Below are 27527 nucleotides of genomic sequence, written 5' to 3' on the forward strand. Positions count from 1 at the left end.
GGACAAGCGTTGCGCGACCTCGGGGCATAAACCAGCGGAGATACAGAATAAGTTGCATCAAAGGGAACTCGCTCGTTCGCCAAAGTTCGCGGAGGGTTTGGCGGTGCAGTTTATCGAATTAACAACCGCGATGGCTAACCGCGTTAGCATCAATGCAGTGCGATAGGACCAACCTGCTGATTGCATAATTCATTCGTTACTTCATTGATTACCGTCGCTCCGTGAACAAGCACCACATCTGCAAAATTAACTCTCCTTTTGATTTCCCACAAAGAGTTGATTCGTAACAAAGATAAAAATATCGTCGTTATCATTTTTTATTTGATTTTAAATCAAAATGAAAAAAATGCCCCAAGAACTTGCTATTTTAATTATGAAAGTAGCATTAATTATTATTAGCCGATATCACATTACAATATAAAGGATACACACAGATATATACAAGCATGTTTATTAATTTGTTTTCATCACGATTTCTGCAAGTTATTGTGCGTTACACATAAAATACGAAGTTAGAGGATAGGTATAAATTCCATCAACGGTTTTATAATATTCGATTAAATAAACATATGAAGGTCCATAACGAAGTTGACGTTGACTTTGACTAAAATCGGAAAAGTCTGCAACTTTACTCGTCTTAAACTTTAAATCTTTCTATTAAACTCGACCGATTCCCTGACGCGGTCCTAATAAAAATTCATATTAAAGTTTTGAATGCGTACTATATGCAATATGGTTGCGACTATTTGAGATGTTTGAAAACATCGTAACATAACATTAATAACAGGCTGATGTATAAATCTTGCAGATGATGTAAAAATACGTGTACTTCATATACGAGAACCCACATAACATATTACATTAACGTGAAAACTTTGCTTTGTTTACACATTTTAATTAATATAATGCACACCGTAATCAAATCACAATATCACAATGCAATGAACAATGTATGTTTTCTGAAGAATTATTAAAGTTTGCACAATGCATTCAAACAATTTATTTTTGCCTTTATATAGTTATTACTTATCGACTACTATTATTTGCTGCTTTTTATCCGCTAAAAATCCAGAAAAAAAGTAGCTAGAAATACAAAATTCTTATTTTTTTTAAGTATATGTAAGTAGCATCATATATAAATTTACCGTATTTATTCGAAAAGATTTCTTAATATAAACTCATAATTTGTTTTTAAACCGCAAAAAGGTCTACATGGAGAAATAATTATATATCATAAATCTATTGTTAAAAATATATGCTCTACAAATACACAGTTTTGCTGAAGTATCTACAAATTTAGCTAGATACAGATTTGAAAATAATTTTGTTGCACCATCAAAATAATTATGATACATAATTATGATACATAATTATGATACATAATTATGATAAATAATTATGATACATAATTATTTTGATAGTCCAACAAAATAGATTTTTTAGATCTGTATCTAGTTAAGTTTTTAGATACTTGAGCAAAACCGTTCTTTGTACTATAAATACAAAATTTATTTAACGATACACACATTGATACGATCGATGTGCGCACATTCATATATATAAAATCTGTGTTATAAAGAGCAAAGAACATTTAGCCTCACCACATTGTGCATTTCGAATTTAATAGTAAATTGCGCGCTCAAAGAGGCACGAAATACAAACGCGTATATATACTGCTGTATAACGTTGCTTGAGATGTTAGGCGAGTGTTTCGCAGAGTTCTCGACGATATAACAGCTGAACGCAATGTCGCGGTGCTTCGAGTTTCACCAAGCTTCGATACCGCAGTCTAGCCGCTCGAATTCGCGGATTTGTTCCTAGGCAGCCTTGTCGTCGGCTTCCATTAAGGAATACGTGGTAAATCTTTGGGCCCACGATCCTTCACGCACGGGATATGGCGAAAGTTTGCAAACCGATTCCGAGACTTGTCACGGAGTTTACGATATATATCCCCACCTCTTGCCCGTAGTTTCCATCCAATTCCCGTACACCGCCGGCATCTCGTTTCCTCGAGATGTTGCCGATGGCGCAACGAAATTTACCGGCCAGTCAGGACTCTGGAAAGGGTTTCCACGCTAGTGGAATCGAATTGAAGACATTCCAATCATTGTTGTGTACTTCTAGTTTTAGCCCTCATTGATAGTTAATATTATTAAACGTCAAATTAAAAATTTACGTGAGATATTTGGACGATATGTCTTAAGCTTATGCATTTTTCTAATACAAATTAGATATATAGGTTTTGACGCAGAGAATTAATAAAATAAATATAAAACATTTTGTAAATATATAATATCAAATTTTCCCAAAAAGAATTTGGCAGAGTGAGTGAATTAAAGACCTTTTTGCGAAAAAACTTTAATTATCGCTTAAATATTGTATTTTGTAAATGAAAATTTCATCTGACCTTTTTTCAAAGCATTACATATACGACTGCATGAATGATTAGCTACATAATAAATCATAGAACTAAAAAAATATAAGAGCCATGCACGTTTTCGAAAGTCTGATGACTTCATTATTTTTATTCTGTATTGTATACAATCGCAAGTCGGATCGAAACGTAATTAAGCACATTAGTTACGTTTAACACCCTGGACAGTCATTATTATTAATTGGTTTTAACTGCGACGCAAAAGAAAAAGATGAAAAGATTCGTTGCGTGTTGAACGAGATTGTCAAGGCCGTTACCGTATCCCTTTTTTTTCGTCATTATCCGCGCGAAATTATGGAGAATCTCGTAGCATGTGAAAATTGTTTTAACGAGTTGCAGAGATTGCGGTGTACAACAACCGTCCCCGACTGCAAAGTACTTTAGCCTCCAGCCGGAGAATAACTGGAGGAGGCCGGAAACTAAATACGTTTACTGCGGCCCATTACAGGCTCTCGCGTAGGGCAGAGGCGTGCATTCGCCGTTCTCGGCGCACCTGATGAATATTACTGTCTAATATTACCAGCCGTTATCGCCCATTTCCCGGCCCTGATTGAGAAAGAAACAGTTCCAGATTTGATTGAGAACGTAATACCATTACTCGTTTTTACGAATTTGGAATGCACTATAGCTTCGAGAAGTAATATTTAATTTAACGTGGTGTAATTCTTACGAATGGTCCATTATTCGATGATACTGTTTTATTATGGAGTTTTCGCTCTTCTGATCTCTAGTCGAAGAAACAAAAATGGTCTTTCCGAAAGTAGAAAAAACTTACTTCACAAAAAGTCATTATTCAGGTCAGTTGTTTGCAATTAAATAACTACTGTTCGATATCGAATCATTTTCTATGCCATAATATCCTTCGACAGCTTTTGATTTATTTATCGCGGACAATCGATATTATTAGCTTTCCGGACGTTTGCCGCGAAGAGCGACAGAAAGTTTTCGAACAAATACGAGTTCCATTATTCCATTGAGAGTTCATTATATATTCATTTTTTCGCGAACGTGCTGCAGCATTTCTATCGAATGTGAATTTTTTGATCCGTCAAAGATTTCCGTGATCGGATGATTGATGGTGATATGTCTGTGAAAGAAGTGAGAAATGCATGATAGAACAAAATTCTTTTTTTCTATCTTCTTTTTTTACTGTATTTCAATCAACGTATATTGATATTGTATTACTCTTAATATAATTATAATATTTATGATCTCTATATAGAAGTCACGATATGAATTTTACCACTTAAAGTTTTTAACATTTCATTACTGCAATGCTTTATATAATTTTACACATATATACAGAAGAAAGAATTGTGTACATCTTTTTTATATTACGTACGAAGTTGAATAAGAAAATAAACTAATTTATTTGCTTGCTCCCAATTATATTCGATATGTAGCACATATTAATAAAAAATGCCGAGAAGATCTCTTTTTAGTTAAGTTCATCATTAGATAATTGTATTATTTAATTTTTAATTAACACTTATATTCCACATTTCCTAGAACTAATAGTCGAAATTGCAATTATTTATTAATTATTTACAAAATGAAAAAAGAATCCAGTATAAATCGATTGAATTCAAAAATTGTAACATGCAAATAAACTAATTTATTACGACGTGCAATGCAAGATAGAAATATTTAATCTTTTCTGACCTGACAAATACAATACACCTGCAATCGTAGAAACCAAAAACCTTAACATTTAATTGTGCAATTATAACGTAACTTTCGGTTGGACTTATCGTAATGTTGGAACAAATTTTAATTACGACCAATCTTTTTTTTCCGCTCTCTTCGCGGTATCTTTATTCAATGGTGGGAGCGTCTAACTCTTCGTTCTGTACATGGCTTGGCCGTATATTACAGGCGTGATTACGAAAGTTGTCAACTTGATTAAATGGTTCTGCTTCGGCCGAAGTTGGCTCAAAGGGATAATCGTGTGAGGTGTCCGCCCGGAGCTACGCTAGAACTTTCTTAAACTGGACGGAGATTGGAAGACTCGTTTTCGCGAAGAGAATTCGGCGATACTGTTTCAGTCACGGCACCGGCGCCGGCGCCGGCATAATTATAAGCTACCGGAACTTTGTAGGTAAAAGTTCGAGTTTTTCCACGCTGAAGCGAGTCTTCCTTGACCTATCGCTCCTTTTATTTTGTTGTTGCGCGAACAGTGTATTAACTCTACTCTATTTAATTATATCGCGTTAAAAATGCAAACGCTGTTACGTACGTAACAGCTTCTAGAAATTTTTAGTAAGTAACGAGTAATGTACCCAAGGGAGAAGCTTGAGGTAGATATTTACTTAACAAGGTAAAGTGGCGCTCATTAAATAGGAGTATTGCTGATTTATGAGTATCTAGGGACGAAGATTGTTGCGAATAATACATACGTAAATTTACTAATATTTATTCAACATTAACTATATTTACACGCAGTCTAATATTTTGATGAATAAAATGAATTTTTCGTAAGCTCTCCAGATCGGGGAAAGGCAAAGCATTAATATTTTCGATCGACAATTATCATGCGCGACTCTCGGTTTCTACGCGAGCGAGCTTAACTGGCGAGATTTATAAGCACGGAAATGAAATCAGAAAATGAGCCCCGCGCGATCAAGGGCGCCGTGACACGAATTCGGGGAGGTGGCAGCGAGGTTTAAACATCGTCGCCAACAGGGCTGGTTATATTAAATCGTACGGCTATAAATTGCCGCGCAATTTCCCGCGTAACTTAGTCAATTTCCACGCGAACGTGAATTCCCGCGCCCGTGCCAACAACAAGTATTTATACACCCACGTACGCCTATTTGGTGCGCATTTTGGATTGCATTTTATTCCGCGGTTTATTTTCACCTGCTCCTTCACACTTCGTCAAACATTTGAGAAGAAAGATAATTGTGGTTAGAGAATTCCATTCATTAACAGTCAATTAAAACGATAAATCTATGCGAATGGCGTGACAATGCCATATAAAAATAAATTACAATCCCTTCTCTGCTTCTAACAAGTAACTGCCATATAAATCTATTTAAGTAAGATCCCTACACGATGTAGAATTTAGAAGCTCACTTATGTGGGTCGTTAGTCGTTAGACGTCTCAAAGGTCCAATCAGCCTAATGTGAATTCGTACTTTAATACGAGTTGGAAGATAAAGCCATGCCATGCGCCTGTGGGATAACGTCGACGGGTGACGCTTCGTTAACAGGTGATCGTAATGAAGCCTGTATCGTATCGACAACGCCCGTTTTCCACGTCGGCGTGAAGTCGTGTAACTTCGTTTGACAGTGTAATCATTCTCCCGACGGGACGATGTAATACCGTGGGATTGATGGTTCCGCAGGTAAGCTCCATCTTCGAGTGGTAGATAGACTCGACGTCGAAGCTAACCTATTTTTTTCTACTGCAATGCGGCACGATGCAACTAAGTATTACATTACGTTATTCGACCCGCTATGACTAAATATCTCATCGTAAGTGCCTTTCCGTGTGAAGTACTTTTATTGCGCTTAACTTTTCAGTATGCCCGTGCACTCTGATTTATTGGCGCTATGAACAGACTTCCGAGTTTCCGAGTACAACTTTAACAAAGAAATTTATATCGAGCGCGACAAGTCTCTCACGCTCAAAATTTTTCGCACCGAAAAAATACGCTTTTACACGTGGATAATGTATGTAAACTAAATAAAAACTTTATTTTTTAAAACGTTTTATCCTACAAATGATTAATTTTAATATGTAAATAGAAATATTTCATATTTCTATACTAATAAAGGTATAAGAAAATCCATGCAAAGAAAATAAAGAACTTACATAAATTAAATCTAAAAAAGCATGTAGATAAAGTTAAAATATATTTAATTAAATCGCGATTATTATTTTTTTTATTTTTAAATGCGAGAATTACGAGAATTCCATGCGGGACTCGGCACGACATTAACTTGAGTGATGTCGAGTCTTGAACCTGCACGTCGTTGGGCGACTTCATTATGATCGGCCGTTAATCGAGCGTCCCTTGAACATTAGCTTATCGTTCGACCTATTAAGATCGGAATGATTAGAGATACGCCACGGTGTCTGTACCGTGCGCAGTATTATCAAAATCTATATACACACCAAGATATGCCTTGTAACCCGATCGTTTACTAATCAGGACTCGGACCTTCTAATTTGCAGCAAATTCGAGGCACGCGAACCCGAATCTACCTTTGATATTAATCCATTCGTGCCCGTATTTTCGAAAATATCCGCTCGACCTGGGTCTTCATGCAACTTTAGGAAACTTTATTGATCCTTAGCCTTTGATTCAGCACTTACGCGCCGGTTAACAGTTTTCATCAAGTTCTTTGGTCATCGTAATTAGAACTTTTAAGTCTAGTTAGGATCGAATCAAAAGTTATAGAAGTATAAGGTATAGAAGTTTAATTGCACTTGCATATATAAGTGAAATATATATATATATTTAATTATAGAAATAATTTTTTCATGACATTTACCGCAATTCTAAATCACAAATAGCAAGTTTCATCTATATAAGCCATGTAATTAATAAAATTACAATAAACAATAATGTACAAAGATAATATATTTATCTAAAATATAAAAATATTATATTTATATATTATATTTATATTTATATATAGATATATAATTATATTTCAACTAAATACGTGATCAAATAGTAATATCCGTATAACATTCAGTTGTTACTTATCAAAAAATTATTTGAAGAAAATCAGTACTTCCAAAGAAAAGTTAAATATAAAATTTTATTTCACGCAATATCAGCTTATTGAATTAAAATTTCTTTATTGGTTCTTTGAATTGCATTTTCACTATTGCTGTCATTTAATCATGACAGCTCGATTCTAGTACAGTTTTAACAAAATGTGTAGAAATGCTACTGCATGTAGTACGTGAAACGAATATCTCATTTGACGTAGACACGTAAACAATTATTTACTAGAGTTCTGATGAAAATACCGCTTTGCCTAGACGCTCAATAGGTCAAACGTAAAGGGAATCAAATATGGTGAGCACGAAAGGGCAGATGGTTATATACATGGATGGTTGAGAGAATGTGTACATATAACAGGAATGACACAGTTAAGGTTCATCCAAATTGAAGCACGCGTGCACTGTAACGGTATGAGTGTGCACGTACGTCAGCTTAAAAGCTTCCTGTTTAAACTTGAGCAACTTCTCAGCGCGTATACATGTCCCAGAGCTATTTCATTTTGCTCAGGTTTTGTTGACAGTCTCACAGATGATCCTCTCGCAATAAAAATTTGGATATATATACTGTTTTTTATTACACAGTCGTTTTGTGTCTTAATATTTTTCTCTCTCCAATTAAAATAAGGATAATTTTGGTATTAAATTAAGCAGAGAGATTGTTCGACAAACAATGTAATTATGATTGACAAATAAGAAACACTCTGTATAATAATACAAGAATTATAATCAGATATTTGCAGCAAATTTCAACACTTTAAAATCGTGCGAGGAAAAGGGATTTAAACATATTTATATTATAAATATTTAAATTTAGATTCATTAAAATTATAATTTATGTGATTTGTGAGAGAGAGTTGATTGATTATATTTATAGTCATGTTATATGTAATTATACATAACATGAGTTTTATTATTTCTCCTCTGATTCATTGTATTTTTTGTTGTATTTTTGTATAACGCAAATACGATTAATGCCAAATTTTACTACATCCACTTATGGATACAACTAACCTTTATTACAAATATCGACCCATGCTCCATGCAATTACGAATTGAAACGCACGTAAGAACCATACGTTTTGCAATGCGCATGTCGCTTATGTATGCCGCGCTCGTGAGAGAATAAAGGCAGTCGAGTATTCAGGGTGTCGTTTTATCGGGCTGACTATAATTCCGAACGATTTCCGCGGGGCGACTGAAACAACCGTGAAGCTCGTTTGCAACGCTCGTATTGTCGCCATAAACGTCGCTCCGAGGAAATCGAGTTCACCTTACTTAAATCGCAACTTTCGCAAAAGTTCCGTTGTTTTGCAATGCGAAATAAATGAAAATAAACGACGGTGTATTTGCTAGTACAAGGGCATTTGCTAGTATCCTGTCCGATTATAGGCGCTCAATTGAGGGGCTACATTAGATAATCTTAAAAGGAAGGTAAGTTTCACGATCGCTTATCTACGCTATGTTAATTATTTTGATTATATTGCAATTTTGACCATGCGAACATATGTAAAATATATATCAGATATATTTGAAAAGTTGATCACTAACAATAAGTATTACAATTTATAATTGCATGCATACTGCGAATTAGAGATTATTTTCTCCTCGAATATTAATTAAGATAGGTAGTCACTGGCTGATTCTTCCGAAGATAATAGATCTATTACGTTAATTGAAGTATCAGGCCGGGGCCGAGAGTTTCAGATTCATTAATATTTCACATATCGCAAACTACCAGGCTACGAACTGGGTCACGTTTAGTCGCGACGAATCTAAGATGGTATCTCTCTTGTTGAAACATTCAATCCGAGTGAGAAGTTAGGTGATATCCAATGTTCTTCATGCTAATGACGTAATAGCAGCAAAGCCGAGACCCTTCCAGTGAAAAAGTTAATATTCAGTTTATCACAGCTTGCAGCAAGAAGATAGAAACGGGACAGATGAATCAAACCAGGACATCATTTTAAAGATGGGATACTGAATTCTTGATAAAATTCTATAAAAGTAATGTCGAAATTTAGTCAAGAATATATACGATATATTTATTTTTTCGAAGCTTTCGCGAAAAATCCTTTTTCAATAATTTCTAACTTTAAAATCATATAGATACTCCGATATTCTTGTTAACGAAAATTTCCTTTTAAATTCATTAGATAATCTTATCGTTAATATTGCATATTAAGATTGCGAATATTCTACATATTAACAATCATTCTCTTAGATCTAAAAGTGATATTAGGTGAATAAGCGGATGTTACAACAATAGATTTACAATCATATCCCCTTATTGACGCAATACCACTTATGCAGCATTATATTACTACAAAAGCCATTTACGTAACAATCAGTTTGCACTTGCAACGAGTATCTATCGTTGAAAATAGGGCAATCGTGGCAATATTACCATTTCAATCGAGATATTAGGTTTCTCTGTCTCTCACGAAAATGGATACCTGGTTTGATTCACCTAGTTTTACCTACATTCCTCTTTGATATTATATCACGATTATGGAAGCTTCTCCTTATTTTGCTATAAATGACATTCTCTGGTCCCTTACTGCTTAAACAATTCCGTCCACTATTAAGATAACTATTATTACGTAATGGTCTGTTTTTCGATGTGAACTAGCAAAATCGTTAGGTCAGAACCCGGAAACTATTAGGATCTAAAGTTTAGTGGTTGAGTGGCAAACTATTAGAGAATTATGCCGCATCATGTCCTCTCATAAATGATATTGTCCACATTATAGTATTGCAACTTTCGGGGCTTCGTCATTACTATATAATTGTAAGACATCCGTCTTAGGAAACCGAACTTTGAACAAAACGCTACGAATATTATAGCATGAAATAAATAAATAGAGTAGCGTTAACGGAGTAGATATGCTTTTTGTTTTAGCTCGCTTTTTCTGGTTCGTAATAGGCGAGATTAACCTCGGACCAGCTGCAGATACATCCAACGACGGCTTATTCCGCCATTCTGTTCCATCTGCGTCTCTTTTTCTCGAGCGTGCCGACCGCCAGACGGTGGCAATCGGACAACAAAAGAAGTTAATTGAAAATAAGATAATGTTGGTAGCCGTCGGTGGAAACCGGGGGGATGATAGGGCGCGGCGAGGAAGACTATAAGACTGCAATCCCTTAATTAAGTCGAGCTTTCTAATTACACGTGCACTGCGGAAAATTACATGTCAGAATTATTTCTTTCTAAATAAAAGTATTAACACAATGAGGTTTGAAAAAAAAAACAACTCGTAGATACGCAAATCGTCTATACTGTATAAGTTGCTTTTACATGTTTGCACTAGTTGACTTAATAAGTTGCCAAAAGTAATATAAACTTTGAACTATGAATCTTCCTCCCTGTCTCAAAAAGATATTAAGGCTTATGACTTGAATATTCTCTGAACAAGACTCTTTCGCTTGCTTTTTCGTTATAAAAGTGAAAAATTTTATTATTTTTTTCTCTCTTTAATTAAAAAGTTTTAAATAAATAACACTATAGTGTAATAAAGACGTTTTGTAAAAATATCACGAAAGAATATCTTAGAATAGAAAGAAATCTGATTTAATTATTCGTTATGTCAATCTCAATATCATTTTGTATTTTATATATCTCCTCATTTTTATGAAACGTTACACTTATTTTAGTTTCATTATTCTTCGTTCTTCTTAATTAATAAATTGCTAAAACATTTTTATATTATTAAATATAAATTTATTCTAACTTATTCTAACTTTCTTGGAGACAGGAGAGACAGAGGACCTATAGATTACTCCCGTAAAAATATTTCGTAAAGTTTGCTCCTGTAATAGTCGAAATTTATTTACACCGGATTAACGCGGAAATTGCGTTAACGTTAACGCCACGTGAATTAAAAATAATATGACGAATTATATTTAACCACCTAAATTATTAAGCACCGAGTTATACGAGATAATAGTAAAGCCAAGAGTGGAAGCACAGTAATAACAACGATAAGTTTCGATTTATAGTCTCCAGCACTATATGAATAACTTTACATAACATAAATATGGTAATCGCAGCCATAAAATTTCAATCGTGCGGTTATAGCAAGTTCGTCCGCCGCGAGTTTTCACTCGCAGCACCCGCGAACTGGAGCACAAGCAGCCCAGGACGAATATAAAATACATGGGAGCAGGCGCAGTTTCTTTTTTTTCTAAGAAGGAATGATAATAACCAACCCCCCGGATTGTTGTTGATTTATTGTTATTGCTCTCTCCGTTCAAGCGATTTTCAATATGTTAACCTGAGTATTCAAATTTACAGCTGATCTTCTTTCCGTGTATATATACATGAATAAACAGATTGAATTAATAATCTAATTTTCAAATAAACGACTCGAACGAAAGTTCGATAATGATATTCTGTTCGCCATGTTTTGTGTGGCGGATAATTTTTAGAAAAATGTAAATTCAACGTTTTTCTGCTCGAATGGTAAAATTTCAATCGCGATTTATTCTCGCCGAACAAGTTTTCACTTCGCAAGGCGAATTGCCTTCGCATGAATCGCCGGAAACGAATATAAAGCGCAGACGTGGCCGTTTCCTTTTTTTCTTCGCGAAGGAGCCGAGTGGTACACCGGGGAAATCTACCGAGTAGTTATTAAAATTCCATCCGCGTCGTGATCGCGCAACGACGAAAACAATCTCGAACGCGGCGGATTTTTGCCACCAATTTTTCTCGCCGCACGTTCGCCTACCCAAATTGGAATTTTCAGCTGAGAGGCGAGCATTATCGCGAATTATACTTGCTCTACTGTCCATGGATGGTCCTGACGCCGCGGGTATCATTAAATTATATGCGAAAGTACTTATCACGGTATAACGCTAATGTCTTTTATCCTATAGGTGATAAAAATTTTCATCCCACTCTAGAATCTATTTTGGAAATTTTTTTTTGGAAGAGGTTAAAATTATCACTCATTATTCTCTTTTTAAAATTTTATCTTTTAACCTTTTATTAAAAAAACATTTTATAAAAAAAATATTGCTAAAAATATCTTCTGGATATAAATGTTACTCTCTTTTACAAAATGTATTCTATATAATATATATTTGTATATGTGTCTCTAAATGTTTGTATACTGATTCATAAATGTATTAGTTAACTTATAAGATGTTTCTGTCTAAATTGCAACAGGATATGTGAAATAGAGCTTATCTAATTCTCTTATATTACGTAATTCATCCAGCATCCCTGAAGCTCTTATCTTCACTTTTCAGAAAATGCTTATATTAATATTCAAATAAATCTTAAATAATATTAAACGCAAGAGATTGAAAAGGGATGGAAATTATGGGCTATGAAAATTATGTAAGTATGGATATTTCTCTCGTTTCTATTTAATGAAATTGTATTCGATCTTCGCGTCCTACAATCTGAAACTCCGGAATGTTGTTTATTATAGCAAAATTTTTGGACGCGTTCAGAAGAATGGGTGAACCGGTAAATATTCATAAGCTGACTATCTCTCGCGTGGAATGGTGAGTTTTGCTATTTCTGAGCAAATTCGGTCGTCGCGTGTCTCCTCCCGGTACTACCCGCTGATATCGCGAGCCATGGCTTTTATTATTTTTCAACCAGCAAAGTTTGCTCGTGAGCGCGCCATGGAATTACAACTATTCTCGAAAAGACATCTTCGTCCGGCTTTGTTTGTAATTTCCATGGAACGAGTCTCCGGAGAAATTTTTATCCGCGTATTACTCGGATGGTTTCACAAATGAAAACTGTCAAACAATCTATAAACATTATTCGAGCAAACTTGCGCGTTCTTCAGATTTTTAATACTGGATGTGCTTTTCAATTGTTTATTTTTATGAACGTTTTGGGTCATTCGAATATTTTTATATATATACATCTTATACATATTTTTATTATATTTTAATCTTATGTGTCATTTACTATAAAAAACGCTACTTATTCGAATTTAATTATTTATTCATAAGATTTCGCGTGAAGTGGTCGTTTATTTGACGGAAAGATGGGGAACTCGTGTGATTCCGCTTTATTCATAGTGTACGATGTCATTGCGATCAATAACGTTCGACTAAAAGCAATTGCAATCACGACGAACATCTTCTCGATTTGTCGAAACGACTGCGCTCGCGCGGGGAGAATTTACTACGAAATTCCCAACTCGGTAAAACCGATCGGCCACGCGGAATCTGGCCTCATAGCAATTCGCCTCTCGATATTAAACGCTTTAATATCGAGAAAAGATGTGGACGATAGAAAAAAAAAGGGCTTCCGAATGTTGTCCGGCGAGCGTGTGGGTGTGTAAACCGCGGATGAAAGTGGATAGATCCGCGGTTGTTCGACGAATAAACGCGATGTGCATTGTGAACTACCACATATATGACGAACAACATATGCATTGTCGGGTAACGTAGGTGTGCGCCTATGCGCACGTGCTGGTAAATACATTCGATTTATTGGAGGACGCGACCAGGTATATAGAGCCATACGTTTTTCGTACGATAGCTAAAGCTTCTTTTTGCGCAGCTCGCATTTTGTTGTTGCACTTTTCACTACCGACTACTCGTCGTTTTGCCCGGCTATTTTTTTTTCCTTTTTACGTGAGCATATACACCCCTGTCTCTTCTCGCTCGATTCTCGCTCGGTTGTACGCGCCGAGGTCGATACGTTTCGTGCAGATAAACGTATACCGTTTATATGTATAGCGCATAGATATGTTGTGCGTATATCTATCTATATTAATATAAAAATCGTTCCTCTCTATTTTTTTTCTAAACTTTTCTCAGGTTCTTCATCGAGCGGTTTTATTTAAGCGTTTTTTATTTACCGACCAAAATTTTATTTTAATATGCCCCCAGTAAAATATTACGCAAAGTATATATGTATATGAAATGTACATACGCATATGGAACTTTAATAAATTTTTTATTAAAGTACCTTTTATAATAAATTGCAATGAAAAATTCCACATCCAATGATTAAAAAACATGGCAAACTTAAAATACGTTATGACTGTATAATAAAATATATATTTCTCGATATTTTTATTAAATTTTGACGTAAAAAATTTTAAAATTATTGTACGCAAAACACGAATAGGACCATAAAATTCGCCATTATAGTGAAATAAAATTTAAAATATAATGTCACACTTGCTGGTATTGTTTAAACTGTATTTTCTTATTTTTGTTTGTCTCCTCTCTCTCTCTCTCTTTCGTTTTTCCTCTCTTTATATAATATTTAAATATACATTTTACTTCAAATGCAGCTAGTTCAAGAAAATGTAGTTAGAATAAACAGACCTATTGTTATTGATAATCCTCTTTCTAACTTTTTGCCATTCTTTTGTTAGTAGCTGGTAATGCATATATTGTTACGCATTTTATTCCAGTTTCAATTACAAATGTGATTAATATCCGACATCAGTTTCATGCACAACTTAACAAGGATACCGGTATACAACGACGCCTTAACAAGCATTTCCTTCCACCGTTTTGTCATTACCACCTCGTCTCCGTTATTCTCCTCCTCGATGTCCTTTTCCCGAGACTATCGCGGTTCCTCGCCTCGAGAAAATGTCTGATACTGACAAAAAGGGAAGACGTAAATTAAGAAGACGAAAGAGAGAAGGAAAGATAGAAGGAGAGGGAAAAGAAGTGAGGGATCCGTTGATGGATGATCTTGGTAATTATTTGCGGACATTTCCTTGCTCCTTGCTTTTCTCTCTCCACAGGTGCGCACCAAGCAACGCATTCTTTGCGATTCTTTTTCCCCACTTCCTTATTCTTCGCGATTCTTTCTTTTATCGTCTCTTTCCTCCTGTCATTTTTGTCTACCACGGCCGTGGTCAAGATGGATGAGGAACCATCGGCGTTGTAACCACTAGCCCGTGTGTTTCCCGATAAAGAACAATCGACGAGCGTTCTTTCTCACTGTCGCCGGGGAAATTATCAGCTCGGATTCTCGAAGCATTTTTGTCTCCAGCCAATCTCGATAAAAGAAAAAAGGAAGGAAGGAGCGATATTTTTGTATTTTATTTTCTGAAAATATGCGTTTCCTGAGTCACAAATAAATTCTTTATAAATTTACTTTATTAAAATCTGGAAGGTAAAAATTGTGGCTCGATTTTAATAATTATAATATTTATTATTGAGTGAGATTGATAAGAATGAAACTAAATTTTCCTCGTTTAATTTAATTTATACAATACTAGCTTGATGCTCGTGCTTCGTTACGGTATGTAACTACTTTAAATAAAAAATCAATTTAGCTATCTTTAAAATTATTTTTAAAATAGACCATAAAAAGTTACAAAAAAATATAATATTTTATTCAAGTTTGTGTAAAAATTTTAATGAAAAATTCCGTAATATTTGTATTTAGAAATATATTGCATACGGGAAAAACGTTCGCATCAGATATAAATTAATGAAAATTTACGAAGAATCTTTGACGATATCTTTTCTTTCGAGCAGATAATTCTGTTTGCCGACTTTGTCGTCGATATTTATTAAGTTTATCGAAGTTTGACGTAATTAAGGAATGGCAGGTTGGATGCCTAAATCTTGTTGAGTGTCAACGAATGCTGCGAATGCGATGCGACAACGTAGTTTAAATGGACTTTGCATGCTCCCTCTAAAGCAATAAACAACTACAGTTCACTTTTATTCCGTGTCGTCTATCGGATGTCGTGAGACTGAGTGACAGGTTTCTTTTGTAGATTGTGCTCTGGCTCAATTTTCGGCATAGCTCGTCAGCGTTGCTTAATTACGCGTTGCGATTAGAAGTTGGATAATTTCGCTGTAATTACAAAATGCTGTCTCGCGGATTCTGTCGCAATCCATTAGACGACAGCAGTCGATTTTAGCGCATAAGGTAGCCTGAATCTTACGCCGAGACATGCAACTTGTGATTCAATTGCAAGCCATAAATCGCATATAACACGTTCTTTTAATTAATTAATTATCCAGTAGCGAAACGACTCTAAGGCATATAAAAAAGAAATTAATACTTTATAATATTAAATTAATTAATTGACAGTATAAAAATTACATTATAATTATATTTATTTGATAGTATATAGATGCAAGTTACTGCGCATGAAAACTGTATGACACGTTGACATTTACGCTGTTAATTATCATATTACGTTATAATAATTTTCTTTCTTTTTCTCTCTCATACAGAGAGAAAGAGAGCGTACTCAAAATTAGATATAATTAATGTTTTATATTTTTAATACAAAAGATGTGCAGCCGATGTAATTACACGATTATTATTTGAAATTCAGTTTCGTGTCATCGATTTTTACATTAAATGCAGTAATAACTGTGCACAGAGAAATAATATGAATTGAAAGTATATTCGTGAAACAAACGTTCGATATTCAATATAACCGATGATGTCCGCATAAATGAACGAATGTACAGAGAATTGTTTTTAACTATCTGGATATGTCGAAACAAACCGGAAATTTTTGCTTTCTCTCTCTCATTTCGAGAAACTTTTGAATAGATAACTAAGCTATTGTTTTCAAATTATAGAACAAAAATATGAATGTTAACTGCTCGCTTTTAGTCACGGTAACTGCCCCTAAAAAAAACTGTTGTAATAAAATATGAAAAACGCTTGGCAGTTGAAATGGCAGTTAAAATTATTCCTCTTTCGCGCAATTCCGAAGATCCGAAATGAAAAATTTGACTTTTTGATATTCAAGAAAAAGCTCCTCCATTTATATCAATTCTGTGTATATCGAGGTTTCCCAGTCACAATGTGATATTTTATTGACACGCTGTTCCGTATACGAGTGCATATATGCATCTACGCTAGTGTAGAATCTATACCATGTACCGGGTAGAGATAGATCGATAGCATCTGGACCGCTGCATATTTTATCTGACGACTGCTATAACGGCGGTTACATGCGGTACGTCCGTGGATTACTTAAGCCGTATGCATCGTCGGAACTTTACGACTCTGCATGCATATCCTTTTTCTGATGGGCATACATACATCATAGACAACGTCGTATGACGATATGCATATATATATTTATATGGCCGAACGAAATCGAAACTTTTTAGAGTTTGTCCAAATGTAATTTCAAATTTTACTGACTGATAGAAAATTAGGATAAAAATATTGCGAATAAACGATCAGCGCTGACTTATGACATTTAAATCTTAAATTAAGGAAATTATAGCCGATATTAATCTTTGCGTGTTACTGCCTAAAACCGTCAACTCCCGCTGATGAATTACTCGACATCGGTTAATCGTCGGGGTGTACGAAATTACGTGGAAAATTCGCGCGAAGGGCTATCGTGATAGAAAATTCGACAGCTTCCGCAGAACTTTTACAATTTGTTGTAACTGCGGGACATGAAATTACCGTCGCGCCGCGGTTATTATGAACTTTCGCGTGACACGAACGTTTTCCCGAAACGCGGACAAGGAAGCGGGGAAAGTGTGTCCGAGCATAGAAGTTTGTGGTGCATGTGCACATGCCAGATTGCCACACATAACACGTGGCACGGCCGCGAAACGTGATCGTCCGACCGCAGTGCACCATCGACAATGAAGTTCCTCGCGCATTTGTAACCGTGCGCGTCTCTTATGTGTATCTGTTCCATGCACATTGTACACTTCCGCAAACAACCTTGGTCTTTCGATCTTCAAAATAATTGTACGATACGTAATTGATTGCAAACAAAACAGAGGTAAACAAAAGTTTTCTTACAAATATTTTTTTATATTTTATTCTTTATATTCTTTATATTTTATAATTTGCTATATTATTATTTATTTTTAGTTAATCTGAAATTTAAATCTAATAAATAAATATTTAAAGAGGTATTGCGAAAACATATATCTCTGTATAAAATGAGGATCAAAAAGTGAATATAATGCTGCTATTTTTACAGTAATAATGTTTAATGTTTCAATAACGATTTTATAGAAATAGAAATATTTTAAGCTCAATACCTGTCTGTGATACTATATCCCAAAATTTATTTTATTTATTAAATTCCCTTTACACTTTTTAATTTTACATTTATCGCGATATCACACTTCCCTTTTACTCTTAAAACTGTATTTATTTTATTATATATGTTTCATAATAATATTAAATGATTTTATGTTCTACAAAATTTCTCACGTAAATGTATTGCCGAAGAAAAATACTCAGTTTCTTCTACTGCAATTTCTGTCTAATATTGTTTCTCTTTTTCTAACAATTTGCATTTAAAATGGTAAGTCTTTAGAAACGCTAAATTGAGAATATTTTCAAAATAATTAAAAAAATAATGAGCTATTTAGCGTTGAGAGTGAGAGACTATAAACTACTCAGAAAAGTTTAATTCTCTAATAATGTCACTTATATATATGTATATGCACATATTTTCGCCAAATTTTTACCGAAGCAACGGGAAAACTATTTTTCCGGGATATATGCTGTGAGGCACATTTCGCGTTCGCTGATATACGGTACTCATACGTCGTTCAACTTTTGCGTCATGTAATATGTCAGAAATACATCTCGTGCGCACGAAATTGAATTAAACATATAATATTTTTCATGTTCGTCCGCGTGCAAGAAATTATTCGAGTCTTCTCTTTCTCCATCGAACGTCTCGCATATGCGCGAGCACATACAGAACTTGATCCGACAGTGACATATGGCGTGCTAGAGATATAATAAGGAGCGACGAATAACGAGGATGGGGTCGTTATCGCGATCCGCATAGACAGGATCCTACTTAGGGGTAGACTGCTTCTCTCGCTCGTTTATCTTATGCCGGTAGCTGTCCCGTGGACCATCTGCAGAGTAGGAGAGATCGAAAATTCGCGTTACGCCCGAAATTTCCTGCTCGTTCGAGAAATTGGCCCAATTAAACGGCGATATAATTGACAGTGACTCAATTACATGGGAGAAACTGGGGTTAGAAACGAACAGGTGGGAAGATAGATGCGGTTATGAAGCTCCTGGTGGAAATACGATGTCTTTAGTTTGGCACGTAACAAATTACAACGGGGAGGGAGAGAGAGAGAGAGAGAGAGAGAGAGAGAGAGAGAGAGAGAGAGAGAAGGAGAGATAGAGACAGAAGAGAAAGGAGAAAGAGAGAGGCGTGTAGTTCCTGTCAAATTAATGTATATCCGCGTTCGTAGAATTGCTTTCGACGTTGATCACCGTAGCGACAAGATCGAGATTGACGGCGTAATAAGAGAACATCCTAAGTCACTTCCTCGCTAATCATTACAGATGTGTTTCCAGCGCATCAAGAAATCAAATAAATCATTTACCTAAACTATTGTCACTTGAATTTTTATAAGAAATCAACAAAAATTGTTAGCAAAAGAAAATATTGATATTTGTATTCAAAAATTAACTGAGTATTCTTGAGTATTCTTTCTCTGAGTATTCTGAGTATTCATACGTACTTTTTGATAGTATTGATAGAGGCTAATTTAGGATTCATTTCTGAGAAAGTTTTTTACATTCTTTATCACTTTATATGCAACTCGATCGTCAATCGTTCTTTGTTCTCGTCGTAACAAATATCGCGATATCAGAGCGTCCTTGTGTAATCTCAAAACAACTTCGGGCTTTGATCATCTTCAAAAGCGTTGCTCGCACGAGCTCGCCGCGCGCAATTTCTACATCGAAATAATAAAGGTCGTGGCGCTATTAAAGAGACTACATTGTGGGGGCTGCATCGTATCCACACTGTTTGTGTATACACGGCAAATCTCGTGGATTTCTTCATCGCGACGCCGGACTTGTTGTTTCTTCCGGCTCCGTCTTGGAAAGAATCGTGGAAATGTGTCTGAGACCGGAAGTAATGAAGATTCAGCCGCCACAACATTCGTGCGTATAACGGATCCGTTACGTGCCTGCAGCATTTATTGAGTTTATCTTTACGCTCACTCCCTCTCGCTATGTTTTTCTCTCTTTTTCGTGTACATACGGCAAACAACCCCGATACTTTCATTTTAAAGCGAACGAAATTCTAAATAATTCCGTCGGCGCTTATTCTCTCAAAGTAGCAATGATCCCTCTAAAGCGAAATAAATTACATTCTTCCTTTCGCATCAAAATAAAATGGAACGGCATCTTTTTACCAAATTTAATTATAATTACTTTATCATAATTACGTTATATATACATGTTTAGTAGCGAATATTAGTATTTTTATATATTTTTATTACTGTTTTATGTTTATTGCAATTATCGCTTTTTGTACTTTTAACATTCAAAATTTTTAAATCAGTTACGTTACACTGCTCTATTTCGATCTAGTGATTAAGGTAACATTAAGGTAACAATGTGAAATATTATTTTTAACAACCGTTAGCAAAATTTTGACAATAAAAAAAATAATATTTAGTATATTTACATATTGAAACCAATCCTGTTCTAGAACTGGTCTCGAAGCCTCAGGCAAATGTTTCATAAGCCTATATAATAATATTCCATTTTATATCATATTCATACGTGATACTTAACATTAATATGTTGATATAACAGTAATGATATTCAATATTTGAAACAAAATCGTGCATGAGATGTAGCAGATGTAAATAATACTGTTGTGAATATATGAGAAATATATATATAATAATTAAATATAATTTCACTATATTATAATTATATATTATTGATATATTGCGATATTATTTGAAAAAGGAAAAAGAGAAAGTAAAAGCAGAGCGTGATTAGTTATGATAGGCAATGATTATAAAAAAAATTAATTGTCTGAATCGCGGAAATAAACCAAAATAAAGAAAATAATCAAAATAATCAAAATACTATTTACATTAGTTGTATAAATGAACATTTTATTAATAATTTCGATAGGCATCAACTATCAACATCACATGTAATACCGGTACCAATAATAGACGTTACAATAATATTAACATTGCAATGTAAATTGTAACGTTCAAAGAACACGTCGCAGTCTGTCACAAAAATCAGAAAAGAAAAGAGAAAAGAAAAAAGGACGAAATGTCATATTGCGAGTAGCTGTCGACTTTGCATGTCATTGAATCAACCGAGCGATATCCCGTAAAATCACAAGGAACGTGCGTGCACGATGATCCCGCATATACGCATTTGCATGAGGAAAATAAGGAAGCGGGGCAACAATTCGTGGTGTCACGATATTGCGGGAATATTGGAAGGCCGACGGTATGAAGCCAGCCGGAATATACATATACATATATATATCTTCGATTCCGCCCGCCGGCGAATAAAAGAAGATTGGGAAGGGGAAGGAACAGGGTGTGTGTGTCTGTGTTTGTGTGCGCGCGTATGTGTGTGTGTGACGTCGGTTTACCTTCGAAATCGAAGCGCGGCATGCGTGAAAATCGAAGCGTGAAAAGTATCGGCAATTGGAGCGAAAACGAGAGGAGTATAATAATATTTCGGTGTAACGAGAGGTATTCTGAACGCGAGTCACACTAATCCGATTTTTTTTAGCGATCCAGGTAAATGTTACGTGTAAAATTGAGAGTATTATCGAGATATTGTTGCAAAACGCCTCGATAGTAGCGTTGATTAAAAAAGGAGAGAAATTTACTCTACGATTAAAGTATTTTCAATAAATAATTAGCCAGATGCCATTCAACAATTTACACACGGCATTGAAAGAGATTAATATATTAATAATGAAATGGAAGAGATTAAACGATATGATATTTGATTTTATTACATTATTTATATGTATATTTATTACATTCTTTATATATGTATATGCGAGACTCTACCGTCTCATTTTATAAACAATAAAACAAAATATGACAAGAGATTTTATATCTTCGATATCTTAGGACTTAGAGAGAGAGGAAAGACTTTCGATGTCTTGGCGCTCTAAAGCTGGTTCAACTTTTGAAGTTTGTAGTTGTCTAATTTTCACATTCTGTCGTCGAGATTATTGGATTTCAGAATCTTACATCTTTCTTTGAATATAAAGCAGCTTTATACGTTTTCGATTAACATTATGATTGAATTTGTAGCAAGACTTTATCACATTTTGATTTCAATACGTTAGTTTATCGATTCGCATAGCATATCGCGAGCAAACATGCTTTGTGAAAACTTCAATATACGCAAATCTGGATACAACACAGAGACTGACATACCTTCAAAGATCCCCCCCTTCTCTCGACTTATTTGCCTGGCAGTCGAAGTACTCGATTATCTGTAGCCGGATAGTCGTTCAACGAGGGTCGTAAGGGGCATAAAACGGTATTACCTTCCGGGAAATCTGCGATAAAACGGACGAAAAGAAAGAAAAAGGATCGACAGGGAGCGGGTGAGCTTGGAGGGTGGGACAGGAAGAGGGCGGGATGAAAGTAATTTCCGGGTTGAAAGAAGCCGACTTCAGAGTAAAAACATAATCAGGGGGATGGTCTTAAGTCTTTTAGAGAAAGAAAGAGAGAGAGAGAGAGAGAGAGAGAGAGACAGATTGATGGATTATATGCCCAATAAATCAAATTTGTAGCATATTCACTGAGAGAAATGTACAAACGAATCTATTAGTTTAATCTGATATGTATCTTTTTAGAAGATACATGATAATAATATAAACATATAAAATGCAGCCGAAATTATCATACGGGCACTTTCCATCCTCCTTTTTAAACTGTTCGTCATCACTATGTTAACTGTGTTAAAAGGTTTCGTACTAGTTTATCTGTAAAAATATAGATATAGGGATGCAAAAGCAATTTTCACGAAATAACAATGTACAGAACCCATTCACCCTTTTTGTAGAGCTTTATATAGCTCAAAATGTAGTGTTCGGTTTTAATTAGCGATACAACATTTGTTGTTCACAAAACAGTTTGGAACATGTCGCCACGCAGTATTACTGCCTGTCAGCGGCAGACATCCTCGCGCATTTGAACACAATATCAAACTAGACCGCTGCAGTGGCAACGGTCACTTGCATTGCCATGCGACGACATGAATGCGATGCATCCTTGGCTCGCTATCCACTCGCCGTCATAAATTTCGCCTCTCGATCCGTTATCTTCGCAGCTGCAGGCTCGGAAGATAGTCTCGGTCTCACGATCGACAGGAAAAGAACCGAGAGAATATCTGTTTCTTATATAACCTTATTCTCCCTGCTGTATATATAGCTTACTTGTGAACTTGCAGATTTTATCAAGTTGGCGCAAAGATTTGTCGCATTTTTCAAATACAGTCCACGACGAAATCGTTCAGTTTCGAAGTAACTTTTATTAAGAAGAATCATTCGATGCAATTCACAACTCCATCTCTTTTTCATCTACAAGGATATTTTACGATTTACTTTCTAAAAAGCTCAACAAGATCCATTTGAAAATGGGTCTTAATGTAAAAGCGATTGATCTTTCGCGCCGATCTATTAATTAATTAATGAATACCGAAATTTTTCTCTCAGCACGCTCGATTGTGCTAAGCTGTCCGACAGAATGCGTAATATAAAATTTGCATCTATAGTGGACTATATGCCGCGTTAAAACATATGACTTGGCACCGTTTCTGAACAATATTCGGTGCGCACCTCGCAACGCAGCGTTAGCATGACCCACTCGAAGGCATTCGTTATAATTAGCGTCACGAGCACACCTCGTTGTCCGCAAACCGCAGCGGGCGAATTACTCTAATGTCTCAGCCGAAATCGTACATACGGTTGTGTTGCATAATGTCGACTACGGCGCGCGGCGTGGCGCGGCATTGCATACGGAAAATGCAAAATCGACTACAACAACCGTGCTGTAATTCAAACGCGTGTTGCACGGTCATCAGAAAGTTAATAATCGTAAAATTTATAACCGTCAGACACTCGAAATGTCAAGAAAATAATAGCGAGGTTATTTCTAGTTTTACATCTTGCATTTCATCTAAAAAATTATTCAACGAACGGATAAGTCGTGTATTTACTTTTAATTTCCTCCATGTGTTTATTTATCCTAAGTTCCCCATTGCAATTTATTCGACTGTATTGATTATATCGTTTAATTGCATACTATTGTCAGAGCAATGTGATTCGATACACTGCCAAATAATGTAGGATAGTACGTTATTCGTAACAGATATAATTATCGTCAATTGCAGCAAGCCCTAGAAGATACATATTGCTGCTCTGTGATACGATATTAAAATACCTCTACCAATGCAATCTAGTACTATTCATATTGTTAAACAGCATTAACTCGGGAACGAGCGCGGTGATTTTTACCTCAATATCGAAAAAATAAAGGTTTAATTATACGTTACAGTAATTTTAATGTGCTTCTTTCGTTTTTTAAATATTGTTTTGATTTCTCTTTACTTGTGTTTCAAAAAATGTTGAGTATATATATACGTTTATTGTCTCCCCTCGGGGTTGCAAGGCGTTTTGAAGGGACGTTCCCAACCCTATTGTAAAAATCACTCCAGGTGACCATTTATGCAAAAAAATCAAGCGTCCCGAATTAATATAACAACGAAATTGAGAGATAAACGTTAATATATTGAATAAAATAAAAATTTCATCATTATTGAATTCACACATTTTCTCCATTCTTTTCCTTCTCTTTAAAAAAATAAAATTAAATTCTTAATATAATACCCCATCAAGTCTTTCTTTTTAAAAATATTTTAATATTAAATTCGAGTAGCGATATGCATTTACTTATTCATATAATTACATATCATCATTACATTACATGATCGTCCAAACTAGTATAACAATAACAGTATTTTTGAAAAAATTAATAATAAACGCGCGCGCGCGGCTCAAGAAAGCTGTCATGTATTCTCGATGGAATTGCTTTACGAAGTTGGTGAAATAAGCGAACGAGACAATGAGAGAAAAGCTCTACGTACGGCAAACGTTGCGCAAGACATGAAAACATGAAAGAAAAGGTAAAAAGGGTAGGAGACGCAGTCTGGGTATGAAATATGCGCGAGAAGTCCGAACAAACACGATCGCAAAGCTTCGAGCCTTTCGTCGAGAATCTCCATCTTTTCTCCACCTGACCTTCTTCCATCTAGGCGCGTTCCATGCAAGATTCTACCTCGTGGAAATGATGGCAGCTCGTTTGCCCGTGGAAACGGCGATTCTTTTCGGTCACGAGAGCTTCCCTTCTGACCTCCCGTAAGGCGTAAGCTCGCGGACAAGCAGCTTCATGTTCAATATCATCTTTCTACCTTCGTGCAATCTCATACAACCGCCAGCAATTTCAAAATCTAACCCCCTAAACCGCGGTATACATTCGCTCAGCAAAATTGCCATCAACGTTTTATACATGACTATACAAGCTGTCTCATCTTGAACAGACAGCCATAATTTATATCCTAATATTTAGAAAAGACTACCGTTGACGAGACGAGATACATAGACATGCTAAATAAACGAAGTGACATTTGTCATTTCAATCGAGATGTTTCCTTAGCAACAATGACTTGACTCATTATTCATTGCTCGAGATATCAAGAAATTAACTATTTAATTTATCTTTATTGAATATCCTGGAAATTAAATCTTGAATTAAGTTACTGTCAAAATAATTTACTCGAAATTAATTGCTAAATTTGATTCTCTTGTTATTCATCTGAACACTTGAAGCTTAATTAGTCAGGACCTAGATTTCACATCGGTGCATAGGTGGTCGTGTGTTTTTCTTACTAAAATTATGCACAGGCGCAGATGAACCGCATTAGGCATTATTGATTGAAAAATAAGTGAACGGCAGTTTATATCACGCTTGAAATCAAGGACGCGATTTGGAATATTCTTGTCGGCTGAATAGCTTCGTTAATTCGATAACTTAAACTTCGTCTTTTCTTCACGTGCCGCGCGGAATTTCGATGTTCGTTAGTTTAATTAACGAATTTATCGTCCATCTCGACAGGGTAACATTCTTGCAATCGATAAGTTTGTACTAATTGAAATCGTGCTTGCATTTCGGTAATCTAGTCATGCATATAGCTTCTAATTGGAGGGGTAAGGCCACGAATTATGATTCGTTCGATCGTTTATTCTCGTTTGTGTGATATCGTTCGATCAGATAACATAAAAAATGCAGGTAATCGATAAAATATACATCGCATATATAAAATTCTCACATTGTTAAATGAATATCAACTAGATACACTGCCATTTTTGGAGCTAAATTTTATCCACGTTTCATTTTATTTGTTTTTCTACAAAATAATTTTAAAAAAATTTTAAATTATAATATTCACTGCATTTGCAAAATTATAGATAACAATGATCTAATATTTGTACTGAAATAAGAGATAGTGTGAAATCTTTCACAAGAAAACTGAAACGGAAATAACTTAAAATAAACTGGTCCATATATGTAATTATCGCTTTTCCATTAATGTTAATTTACAGAACTATATAGATATATATTAATCCAACTTCTTTTCATTTATTTCTGTGAATATTATAGGGGAATCCATAAATTCTTTAATCATTTTTATAAATTAACTTATATTTATTGATTGCTAAATTTATTTATAAACTTTTTCACTTATCTCTCTCTATTATAAGGTTCTTCATTTATCTCTCTTTTTTTCTCACATAAATGAAACTTGTTCTATTTTCATATCTGTCATTATATACGTTGCAGCAATTTTTTGACCACCTTGCAGGAGCAAATAAGGTATACTACTGAGTACTGATTTACACACTTGAGTAACGCGAAACATAACAGTGTTTATACGTCGTGAAATGACAAGGTGGAAAGGACGCTCGTTTAGGCCGATAACATACGATCCCTCCAGTTTTCGTGGCCCGAAACGACTCTCGTTCTCGAGAGCCAGAAATATATTCACGGTCGATCGAGCGACTCTGTAAACTTGTAGGGCGAAGGAATATCGTTTTCTTGAAAAAGAGAGAGAACATCGACGAGTCTGGATGTCAGCGAAGTGCTAACGGCGAAAGAAGACGACCCAATCGATATAGCTTCGACAAACGAGGAACGACGACCCGACAAAATATTGACTCATACTACTTGCAGGCAGTGCGGTGTCGGCGAATTTCGACGATATTTCCGTAGCCAAAATCCCTTTTCTACTTTAATGTTTGACAGTAAAAAGCAGCCCTCCATACTTAAAAATTTGCAAAAACAAATATCTCCTTTACCTAACATATACGCTTTATTTCTTGAAACGAAACGGACCAAACGTAGCACATAGCAAACAGGACGGAATAAACATAACTTGCAAATGAAAAATTTGCGAATGTGGAAAGATAATGAAAGCGCGAAAAAATATAAACCTTGGAAATTTTAAAAGCTGTGACGAAGCAAAATATGACTAAAAAATTACAACTAAGTGGTATCATGTAGACAATCATAAAATTTTAT

General features: G+C 35.2%; 2 protein-coding genes across 6 annotated transcripts in view; one reads left to right on the forward strand and one right to left on the reverse strand.

The window, feature by feature from the left end:
• The window catches only part of Nrx-1 (neurexin 1), a 258161-nt gene that overhangs the window by 131184 nt on the left and 99450 nt on the right, over positions 1-27527 (reverse strand). The window lies entirely within an intron of this gene.
• LOC143907966 (uncharacterized) overlaps positions 1-27527 on the forward strand; it is a 137278-nt gene that overhangs the window by 11340 nt on the left and 98411 nt on the right. The gene's annotated exons all lie outside the window — the stretch shown is intronic.

Source organism: Temnothorax americanus, unplaced genomic scaffold, assembly GCF_048541705.1.
Source record: "Temnothorax americanus isolate GAGA-0224 unplaced genomic scaffold, ASM4854170v1 Scaffold9, whole genome shotgun sequence".
Taxonomy (NCBI): domain Eukaryota; kingdom Metazoa; phylum Arthropoda; class Insecta; order Hymenoptera; family Formicidae; genus Temnothorax; species Temnothorax americanus.